General features: G+C 33.3%; 1 pseudogene; it reads right to left on the bottom strand.

Moving 5' to 3' along the window:
- Nucleotides 1–10,627: 10,627 nt before the first annotated feature.
- On the bottom strand, nucleotides 10,628–11,562 carry LOC126076349 (olfactory receptor 6C6-like; annotated as a pseudogene).
- Nucleotides 11,563–12,663: the final 1,101 nt, after the last annotated feature.

Genomic DNA, 12,663 nt, shown 5'->3' with positions numbered 1-12,663 from the left:
TTTTGGTTTCTTTATTTCTCTGCCCCACAGTAAGCTGTATTATCCTAAGAAGAAAATATATATATATATATGACTAATGTAGAAACAGATGAGCATACATATGATAAATGGGTATTAACTGATTACATCTATCCAGGCAAATTTGCATGGTATTCATAAATACATAATTTAAATTGTTTTTTTTTTTTTTTCTTTTTCTTTTTAGGGAAGGAGAGTTCCACATCTTGGAAGTAAGAGATAATTAAATTTGTCTTGAAAACTTGAAGAGGGGATTCTATAAAAGTGCAAGAAGTAGTAATCATACAGAGAAATAGGAAAGTGTGAATCATTCTGAGAAATTTGTTTAAAATGTTATAAGAACATTAAGTAAATGAAAGAATAGATTAAGTAAACAGGAACATAGGAGCGATAGCCTTTATTCAATGTTTACATCAAGATTTTAAAATTATTTCTTCATTTTTTGAAAATATTTTCCAGAGTATCCTTGAAAGCTTGTTTCAGGGTTCCTTAGAATGTAAATAAAGGGATTTAATAAAGGGGCAACTGTGGAATAGATAACAGCTACACCTTTGGATAAAGCTACCCTTTGTTTTACTGATGGCTTCATGCAAATGAAGATACAGGTACCATAAGTAAGGGAGACTACAATCAAGTAGAAAGAACAAGTGAAAAAAGTTTTTGTTCTTTTCTGAGCAGAGGGGATTTTTAGAATGGTCTTGATTATATATCTATAGGAAAAAATCACTAACAGCAATGTGGTCACAAAAATTACACCTGCTGAAACAAACGAAGCCAATTCTAGGGAGCCAGTGTCTGTGCAAGAAATCTGCAGGAGTGGAGAAGTGTCACATATGAAATGACCAATTACTTTGGAAGCACAGAATTCTAATTTAAGCCCCAAGACCCATGTTGGAAAGATATTCAGAAAGCCAGCTGCCCATGAACTGAGTACAAGTTGGTAACATGCTTCGCTTCTCATAATGATGGGATAATGCAGGGGTTTGCAGATGGCTTCATAACTGTCATAAGACATGGCGGCCAGAAGGTTAAACTCTGTAACTTCTAATAAAAGAAAAAAGAATAATTGAGATGTGCAATTATTGTAGGAAATGATTTTGTTTTTAGTCACAATGGTTGTCAGGAATCTAGGAATACAGGTGGTTGTCAACAAGATTTACAAGGAGAAATTTCAGAGGAAGAATTACATTGGAGCCGTGAGCCAAGGATCCAGGAAGGTGAGGAGGATGATGGATAATTTGCCCATCATATCAAAATATAGTTGAGTAAGAGAAATATAAAGATCATAATTTGCAACTGTGGGTCATCTGTCAATCCCAGGAGAGTGTACTCTATCTCCCTCGACTCGTTCGTCATTTCAGCTTTGAGACCTATTAAATCAACATTGAAAAAAATCTCTAAAAGCAGAAATAACAGTACTTTTTTAAAGCTACCATCAGGAAAAAATCTGATTTCCAGAAATATAAATAAGTGTAAATATCTGTTGCCTTTTAACATGGCAGATGATACCTAAAATTATAGTACAGATCAAATTAAGTATCTTATAATTCACTGTACCTTATACATTAAAGATTTACTTATTACAATATTAAGTTCTTCTTCCTTTTTAGGTTTGAAAGGTGATTTAAATCTCAGCTGATCATTTCCAAATGATCTGAATTCTGCTTAAATGTTCCAAATAAAGAGAACACAATTATTATTTAAGATGTATTTTCTGTGTGTTTAATAGCTGATTGCAATAAATTCTTATAAAATCTAAACAGTTTTGCCAGTGTTAATTTACTATGCGTGTTCAATATTTTTTACATTATGAAGAGACTTTCAAATCTGGGAAACATACAGTAATATTAGCTATTACATCTTTTCCCTATGATTAAAATTTCTCAGTATATGCTGTTAATTATGTAGCTGCAATACAGTACCACTTCATTATTCCATTGACTTATTTTTGTCTCTATATATATCTATGGTGGGAAAAAAAGCTTTTTATTTGAATGAAGATGTTGAAGTGCTATCCTAGCATTTACCTATTTAATGTCAAAGGTATTTTATAGGCCCCATATGCTATTTAGGAGCCCTGGTGTCAGAGTGGTTAAGAGCTCAGGCTGTTAACCAAAAAGTCAGTCATTTGAAACCACCAGTCACTCCTTGGAAACCCTATAGGGCAGTTCTACTCTCTTCTATAGGTTAGCTATTAGTCTGAATTGACTCAAAGTCAACGGGTTTGGTTTGATTGGGTTTGGCATTTAAATTAGGGTACTTGTAAAATAATTACCTTATTTAATTTTTGAAATCATTCAACTAGGTTTTTAAATTATGAAACCCAACTAAATTTTATATATATATATATTTTCCTGGACCCAGAAAAACAAACTTACTGCCATCAAGTTGATTCCAACTCATGGTTACTTTATAGGACAGAGCATACTCCCCAGAGGGTTTCCAATGAGCGGTTGGTGGATTCAAACTGCTTACCTTTTGGTCAGCAGCCAAACTTTTAACCACTGTGCCACCAGCATGGGAGGATTTTATTAGTTTTCCCTGAATTTCATTTTTCTTCATTCTCTGCTTAATGTAACAAAATATCTATTTTCTTATGACAGTTTTGTGAGTTTTGAATGGTAGCTATTGACAATCTAATGTGGTACAACAATCTATAGCTGTAACAATCTAAGGTGCTCCAATTTTCAAGTGTAAGAAATTGCCGCAAACCGAGTGACTTAAAACAACAGAAATTTATTCTCCCACAGGTCAGGAGGCCAGAAGTTCAAAGTCGGAGCCAAAATATCTGAGCCATAATCAAGGTGCCACGGCAGAACCACATGCTCTTCAAAGGCTCTAGGGAAGAATCTGTCGCTTGCCTCTTCCGGCTTCTGGTGGCTGTCTGTGTTCCATGGCTGTGGCTGCATCATCCAATCTCTGCCTCTGTGGTCACATTATCATTTCCTTTTGTGTCTTTATGAAATCTCTCTCTGTTTCTCCCTTTTAATGACACTAGTGTTTGCATTTATGGATGATGGGGCAATTCAGGGTAGTCTCTCCATCTCAAGATCCTTGACTTAATTATACCTGCAAAGATCATTTTTCCAAATAAGGTACAATTTACAGTTTCTAGAGAACAGGAGCTAATATCTTTGGAGACCATTATCAACCTGTTAGAGTCAGTTGAACAATATACATATTACTTCATCCTATCTTATTTCACCACCTGTCAGTTGTCAGACTTTGGTGACTTGTGTGTTGCTATGATATTGGAAGCCACTGGTATCTCAAATACCAGCAGGGTCAACCATGGTGGACAGGTTTTAGTAAAGCTTTCAGACTAAGACAGATTTGGAAGAAAGACCTCGGGATCTATTTCTGAAAATTAGCCAGTGAAAACCCTATGGATCACAACAAGTAATTGTCCTATATAGTGCTGGAGGATGAGCCCCATAGAGTGGGAAGCACTCAAAGTACAGCGACCTCAACAATGGACTCAAGCATTCAACCATCAATGCTTGGCTCTTCTATACCTTCTGTTGCCATGAGTCAGAGTGGGGTCAATAGCAACTAACTACATCTTATCATTGCAGGGCTATTATTCTCATTATTCTGGCTACTTGTATTAACTAGTGTCCTAAGAGGGAAGTGATTAATTTAATGATTAGGATCACGGGCAGATGTAAAGTTTAAAATTCTTATTACAATTTCTTGTAGAAATCTTAATTTTCTTTCCGATAATATATTTTGATGCACGGCATCAAAGTTGTTTTAATTCTCCAAGTTTGTTTCCTTATTTTTATGTTCCTTAGATTTGCAGTGTGACAGTTGAATTGATAAACAAATTATATTATGTACTGAATACTACTAAACGGTAAGTGCTGTACAAATATTATCATAGTAAATCCAAAATGCCACTCCATGATAAAACAGTACTCTTACTATCTCCTTTTAACAAACTAAGAAATGAATACTGTTATGAATAACTAATTAGGCTGTTATAGTACAGCTAAGTAATGTGAAGCTGGAGTTGGAAATAGGGTTTTCAACTTAAGTTTTCCCCTTTTAAGTGTCTCTCTATCAAAAAGAAGCATTAAAAAATCTATAGATTTGAAAATATGATTAACAAAATTAAATCCCTGATTAATATCTGCATGTATCTGTACAGTGTTCTCTTTGTAGAGATATCATAGCATTTATAAAATTGCACTGTGATCAACTGGTGATTGTACACCAAACTTTTATGTAAAAATGCTTATGGAACGGCAATGAATTATATTCACTTACCAATATCAAATATCAAATAGGCTGATAACAATTTTCACCATTTATATCATTTTGAGAGAAATAAACTTCAATGTTTCACAAGGTACATAAGATTTCTAGAGCCTTAAGTTATCTCAAGGATGTTTTCAGGTAGAGTAGTGAAGAACATCTCCAAATTTTTAACTCAACATTTCAGTTTTTTATTTCTGAGTGCATAGCCATATTTTTTTTTCTGGTTGAATATGGCTCAAGTTACCAAGCTTTACATTTGCTTCCACCTACATCATCAAAATGGATTCTTCCTTATCTACTAGGGGTCACTGAGACACACTCTGTGAATCATTCGGAATGAAAATTAGCAGTAATACTTAACATTGGTTAAAGTAAGATAACTAGAAAGAATTTTAAGGACATTTATTCTCAAAACGCTCCCATAACCTGCTCTTCCAAAATCCTTAAAGCCAATTGCCATGGAATTGATTCCAATTCATGACAACCCCATATGTGTCAGTTTTTTCAATGGTTGATTGTTCAGGAATCTGTAGGTTTTTCAGTGGCTGATTTTTCAGAAGTAGATCAGGAGGCCTTGATTTTGAGGTGCCCCGGGAGGATTCAAACTGCCAGTCTTTCAGTTAGCAGCAAAGTGCACCACCTAGGGCTTTCCATTAAGTAAATACAACAATCTAGAATACTAGATAATGGCAATTTCATTGAAGACCCAAGGTAACAAAAAGACTTTATTTTAAAGTCTAAGTGCGATTTGAAAAATCAAAGGATGTCCCTTTGACAGACTAAGAGAGGAACTTTTGACTTGTCTCCCTTCATTTCTGGTGTTTTTTTTTTTTTTCTTTTCTTACTTTGTTTAGTGCTTTATATTACATTTGGTGGTAAACACTTCTAATAATTCAGTGACTTTGAAAGTCTACTCTTTTAATTTCCTTCCATGTTTACTCAACACTCAATTCTTTCTTTTTCAATTAATCTTCCTTAGAGGCCATTAGAAAAATTGCTACAGAGAAAAATCTCAAAGTAGTTTGTTTTATTGATCATGTCACTGTTTCCTTTTACTTTACTGAATTTAAAGGTTTTTTCAGGGTTTAGGTTGATATATTAGAAAAAGAAACAGAGTTTCATTCAATTCTGAGAGCAACACCCACTTAGCTTCAAAATTACACTAAAATATGCATTTGACACTGCTTATTCTTGGCTTTGGACAATGACACAGGGTTCATTTGAGACCTTTCTTCTTCCTGAATGAAGCAGTCTACACAGGAGACCCTATAGAGTGGCTGGCAGAATGTTTTTATTAGAATTTTATTTTTACTACTTTTCATAGTTACATTAGAATACTATTTCCCTGTAAAAAGCTAAATAATTTATATTTCTTCACTTCAATAAAGATGTGCAGGTTCAATTCTCAGATATCATACCAGTGTGTTTCAAAAAAATCAAGGAAAAACAGGCATCCCCAAATCATATTTAATAATAATTTCAGAACAGTAACACTCATATGTGTAGGAGTTTATGAAAAATACCAACTCATAACCTCACACTTTCAGTTCATTAATTAAAAAAAAAAAAAAACTGTTGCCATCAAGTCGATTCTGACTCATAGCAACCCTATAGGACCATCTATAATTTAATGGAACACTTAACACAGAAACAAGAAGAAAAAAGAAAATAAATAATTAATAAAATTATGGTATCAATAACCAAACCCATTGCCCTCCAGTTGATTCCGACTCATAGCGACCCCATAGGACAGAGTAGAACTGCCCCATAGAGTTTCCAAGGAACACCTGGCAGATTCGAACTGCCACCTTTTGGTTAGCAGCCATAGCACTTAACTACTACACCACCAGGGTTTCCTTACTATTAGTTTTCAACTTATTACATTATAAAATCAATTATTATCACAGAAAGTATACGGGCTTTGCAGTCACAGAAACATAGATTAAAAATCCTAATAAGCCATATATTGAATTAGTGACTTTGAATCAGTTACTTAGTTTTTTTTTTTTTTTTTTTGAATGAAGCTGAATCTTTTAAAAAAGAAGTTGAAATGTCAAGGATGTTTTTGGATTCATCAAAATAATACAAATAAAAGCGCTTTATAAATCATATGATACTCAAGAAGTCCAAGAGTAGCTGTTTAATCCTTTTTTAATTGTAATTAATTTCCAACTTTGGGAAGGATATTCATGGTAGTTGTGAATTACTGAAGGCAGTATTTCAATGAAAGACTATAGATTTTTATTATTTATCTGATTTAGACGTAATAGTAAACCTGTGAAAATTTATTTTTACTCCCTAATGAAACAAACTGAGGCTCAGAGAAGTTAAAACAAATTAAATAAATAATATAGCTAGAAAGTTTTAAATACAAGCTCAGACTAACTGAAATTAAAGTCAGATCCCTTAAACGCAGTACCAGGTAGCTTATATTCAGTTAGAAACATACAGGCATAGAGAGAGTAGTTGTCTGCCTTTAATTAATGGAGAATGAATAAATTGATAAAATAAAACAACACATACTCCCCTTTTTAAAATACTTTCTAATATGCTCAGTTTTTAATTATAACCCCAATATATACTTTTAAATTTGTTTACAAGTGAGGCTGATATACAATGAATCAATGTTAAGAGCGGGCATACGCAGTGTTGAGAAGAGCTACTCCTTTGGTCCACGATGCTCAACCTCTTGCTGAAGGCTTACAGATGCCAACACAACGATCATAAGACATGGTGGTTAGTACAAAGAATCAGACACACACGAAGATGTAGAAAAATAATTGAGCCAAAAAAATTGTTGTAGGAAATCATCTTGACTGTAGTAATGATTGCTCTTAGAAATCTGGGGATAGAGGTATTGGTGAATGTAACTTCGAGTAAAGAGAAATTATGGAGAAAGTACAATGAGTCTTTAGGTGAGAGCCTATCATGGTGGGAATGATGATGATCAGCTTTCTGTGACATTTTATGCGTAGGTTATAAATAAAAAGATAAAGATCACAGCCCAAAGCTCTGGGCTGTCTGATGCACCCAAGACTACAAACTCTGTCATCATTGTATGGTTTCTTATATTGATTTTTTTTCTCCTCTTTCTGCAAAATCTATTGGTGAAAAATGAAACATAAATTAAGGGTAAGTGACTAGTAAAGGCATTAAATATTTAAAAATTGGTATTAATAACATTAATGAAATAAAGCAATAGATCTTTTTTCCTTTAAGCATCTTTCTAATATCTACTCACTCCTATTAAAAAACAAAAAAAACAGTGCCGTTGAGTTGATTCCGACTCATAGTGACACTACTATTAAAGTGGAAAAATTTCATACATCCTTTACTGAAAAGGAAATGAAGGAAATATATTTACAGATCTATGTTAAAACCCAGTCAGTGCCTTTGTCTATAACATCTACATATAACCAAATTTTCTGTATTTGCAATATATCTTTGAATTATAGATGTCCATACCAACTTTTGGATTCCTGGTGGAGCAGTAGTTAAGAGTTTGGTTTGGTTTGGTTCGGTTATACCAATCCAAGGCTTATGAATTATGTTCATAGTATACAAACTAAGACATTGTTTTCTGGTTTCTTAGCTTTCATGATTTTAAGAATGAAATATCTAATTTTGCCTTATAATTCTGATGGCATTTACAACTTTATTGTTCTCCAGGGCTTTGGTGGAAATTGATACCTAGTCACAATCTCTGGACTTAATAGTTAAGAGCTCAGTTGCTAACCAAAATGTCAGCCGTTCATATCTACCAGCCATTCCTTGGAAACCCTATGGGGTAGTTCTACTCTGTCCTATAGGGTCTTTATGAGTCAGAAATCACTTAGTGGCAACAGGTTTGGTTTGGCTGATGATTATTTTTATTCTTAATGTATTTTATTTTAAATACAATCAACAGAAGTAAATATGTTTTATAATCACAGAAATATAGGGCTAGAATGATCCTGGTTTTAAACAAGAGTAAATTTTCATTTATGGGAAAGAAAGCAGAACAGAGAGATGAATCAAAACTCATGGTTAGAGCCCTATTATTAATATATTTCTACAATATAATGCTTCATTTTTATCATTTTTTATTGAAATTAACAATTATTGTATAGAATATGTTTTTGTATATTCACTTCTTTTTGGTCTTAAAGTTGCCTGTAGAAAAAATATAACTCATAAATAAGTACTTTAATGGCAAAATATCTCATTGTCTCTTTTTTAAATGACAAAATGATTACAGGAAGTAAAATTTTCTTTAGGATTTACTATAGAGAAACCAAACATTGCTAAAAGGTAAGCTCAATGACTCTTACCTGTTTTGTTCTTTCATCTGTCCTTAACCAGAATCGTGTCTAAGTTCTCGACGGTGCCTGTTGTAATATTCTCTTTCTACAGCATAAACTGATGATGTAGCACTGATGAAGGGAACATGGAGAAAAATGCCCTCCTTTGGCTAGACTCAACAATGAGCCTTAGTAATGGGTGATTAACATCAAAGCTGATATTATGCCTTTTTTACTTTTTTTCTATTTTTTATTTTTTCCTGCCAATCAACATTCTCATCTTTTAGGAATATACACTTTTTATCATTAACATATCAGCAAAATTGGCATAACAAAGGTGAGAGACTGTATTTCTGTTTTGAAGAATGCCTGAAACATATTACAATATATAGTTAATAATACTAAATATGTTAAAGGTATAATTTGTGTTTCCCTGCAATGTACTCCAAATAAAACAAATTATGAATGGAAGAAAGACAAAAATATTTTTACTAACAATAGGAAACATACTTTGTGATATGTCTGATAACTCCAGTCAGAAATATAATCCTGGATTTTTCTTAATTTATTTAAAAATGAGATATAATTCATTCCTAATATATTTCAGGAAACTGTAATTTAGCCCACCCTTGCATTTATCACGTAAGTGCTCTTGTATAGAGAAAAAGCAGGCTGAATTGTTTAGAAGTTTCTTAGCAGCCTCTTTTATAAACAAATCTAAATTTCTTTTCTCTTTCCCCATACAGACATTGTTTTGGATGTGAAGTCCAATAATAAGAAGAGGCTTATTTTAATTCTAAGAGTCCTTTAAGTAAATTTCCAGTGAATACTGCTTTAAGAGATTGGAAGGTAAAGCATTACAAAGCTCTCTGGATAAGATGAATATTTAATACTGCCCAAAGCTAAAAGACTTGTACCTTCTCTGGTCATTGAATAAATTCCACAGAGACTAGCATGAAGCAAGGAAAAGTGCAAAGAGAGATAAATTCAGAAGATATAAATGATGTCATGACACACACTTTTCTGGAAATCTAAGCAATATAAGGAGATAAAAAGCATACCAATCAGCTTATACCATCAACCTACTCTCCATTTGAATGTGTAAAATTTTCCTAACATGCATGTGGCACTCAGTGTATACTTAAGAAATAATTTATTCTTAACTCCTTTGGAGCTTGTTAAATTCAGGGCCAAACTACACCGTCCTTTGCCATTGAGTTGATTCTGACTCATAGCTGCCCTATAAGGCTGAATAGAACTACCCACTAGGGCTTCCAAGGAGCAGTCGGTAGATTCAAACTGTCAGACTTTTGGTTAGCAGCCAAGCTCTTACCCACTATGCCACCAGAGCTCCAACTATGACATGGTGGGCCCTATTTTAAGAGTGGTACCTATGTTTCATTCACTTACATATCTCTATCAGCATGATGCAGCATTATGTCCTAATGCCACAAACATTGTGTATGTTGTTATACACACACCTGTAACATTGTTTTATTCTTCCTTTCCTATATATCACAACTGTCAGAACTACCCCTTTTGTAAACTGCATTTCTGATTCACTGAAATAAGTAAACATTCATTACTATGAGAACGCAATTCTGTGTATAGCACTAACGTAACAGAAATCACACTCTATGATAAAGGTTTGTTTCTTTGTCTCTCCCATAGTAAACTGTATCATCCTAATGAAATCAAAAGTTATGGCTAGTATAGCACCTGGGATAAAGTATACCTATAATAAATGGATGTTAACTAATTACACTTATCGAGGTAAATTTGTACAGGATACATTTATATATAGCTTTTTTTATTTTTCAGGAAATGGGAGTTCCATGTCTTGGAGATTAAAAGAAAGTTAAAATTTGTAACAATCTGAAGGCAGAACTCTTACAAAAACACAAGCAAGAGGTATTAATCATAAAAAGAATTAGGAAAGTGTATTGTACTGGCAGATTTGTCTAAAGGTTATAAGAAATTTAACTTATTGAGAGGATAGAGTAAGTACGCATGAACAAAGGAAGAAAAAACTTTATTCATTGTTTCTGTCAAGATTTAATTTTTTTCCCTTATTTTTTGAAAAAAATGTAAATCTTTTTGAGTGTATCCTTGAAAGCATGTTTCACCTGCTGATTCTTTAGACTATAAATGAAGGGATTGAGTAAAGGGGCAACTGAGGTATAGATAACAGCTACACCTTTGGATAAAGTCACCCTTTCTTTTGCTGGTGGCTTCATGTAAACGAAGACACAGCTACCATATGTAAGGGAGACTACAATCATGTGGGAAGAACAAGTGGAAAAAGCTTTTGTTCTTTTCTGAGCAGAGGGAATTTTTAGAATGGTCTTGATTATATATGCATAGGAAAAAAATCACTAACAGCAATGTGACCACAAGTGTTATAGCTGATGAAACAAATGAAATCAATTCTAGGAAGTGAGCATCTGTGCAAGAAATCTGTAAGATAGGAGAAGTGTCACACATGAAATGATCAATTACTTTGCAACCACGGAATTCCAGTTTCACTCCCATGACCAATGGTGGGAAGGTATTCAGAAAGCCAGCTGCCCATGAACTGAGTACAAGTTGATAGCACACTTGGCTTCTCATAATGATGGAATAATGCAAGGGTTTGCAGATGGCTACATAGCGGTCACAAGACATGGTGGCCAGAAGGTAAAACTCTCTAATTGCTACCAAAAGGAAAAAGAATAATGGAAATGCACAATCTTTGTAGGAAATGATTTTGATTTCAGTCACAATGATTGTCAGGAATCTAGGAATGCAGATTGTTGTCAATGAGATTTCCAAGAAGGAAAAATTTCAGAGGAAGAAGTATATTGGAGTCTTGAGCCGAGGATCCAGTAAGGTAAGAAGGATAATGGATAAGTTTCCCACTCAAAAGGTAGTTGAGAAAGAGAAATATAAAAATCACAATTTATAACTGTGGGTCATCTGTCAGCCCCAAGAGAATGAACCCTATCTCCCTTGACTGGTTCTTCATTTCATTTTTGAGTCCTATTAAATTGACGTTGGGAAACAACTCCAAAAGCAGAAATAACATGACTTCTTTACAGCTGCCATAAGGAAAAAACCTGATATCCAGAAATGTAAACAAGTGTAAATATTTGTTGCACTTTAACAAGGCAGATGATAACTAAAATCATAGCATAGATCAACCTAAGCATCCTCTATGTATTTTCTCTGTATGTTTAATAAATTATTGCAATAAATTCTTATAAAATCCAGATAATTTTTGCCAGTGTCATTTTACAATGCAAGTTCAATAATTTTTATTTTATGAAAAAGCTTTTTAAATCTATGAAACACATGGAAATATTGGCAGTTACATACTTTCCATAACTATGGTTGAGATTAGCCAATACGTGGCATTCATCATTTGGCTCCAGTGCAGTACTGCGCCATTATTCTTTTGATTTATTTTCTTTACTATTTACTTTTTACTGGTTCCAAATCATCAGTCTTCTCATGATCTTTTAAACTTATCAATTTGAAATATCTTTCAGATACAGGCAGTAATTTCTCAAGTCTAAACAAATTGGAAGAAGAACTGTAGCTACAGAAAAAAAAAATTATTTTCTGACATGATTTTTGTCTTGGATTCAGATAATTTATAAATTCTTAAATATTATTTTTTCCTGTTTGTGCAGACCACAATAAATACTTTTATCTTCTTAGTCTGAGGGTGATTTTAATAACTAGAAGTATTTTAATAAAACCTCTTTGTTTTCCAAAGACTAGTGTAGAAGTGATAGTCTATAGTCATCTATGATCCTAATTATACTATTTTTGGCACTCAACTTTATTGTTCTTAAATCCATAAGCAAGACTTTTCTCTACAGATAAATAGGCCCATTGTTGCTAAATCACTATTTGGATGTATTATGTTCAATAGACAATTGCCTTGTATAGATGTCTATGGTGGAAAAGAGAGCTTTTCTGTTTATTTGAAGGAAGATGTTGACATCTAATCCAAACATTCTTCTGTATTTAATGTCAAAGTTAATTTACAGGTCTTGTATGATGTTTAAAAAAGCATATTTGCAAAATGCCTTGTTCATTTTAAAATCACTTTGCAGGTTAT

Source organism: Elephas maximus, chromosome 4 (assembly GCF_024166365.1).
Source record: "Elephas maximus indicus isolate mEleMax1 chromosome 4, mEleMax1 primary haplotype, whole genome shotgun sequence".
NCBI classification, from domain to species: domain Eukaryota; kingdom Metazoa; phylum Chordata; class Mammalia; order Proboscidea; family Elephantidae; genus Elephas; species Elephas maximus.
The sequence above is the reverse complement of the archived record's forward strand: the minus strand, read 5'-3'. Positions and strand labels throughout refer to the sequence as shown.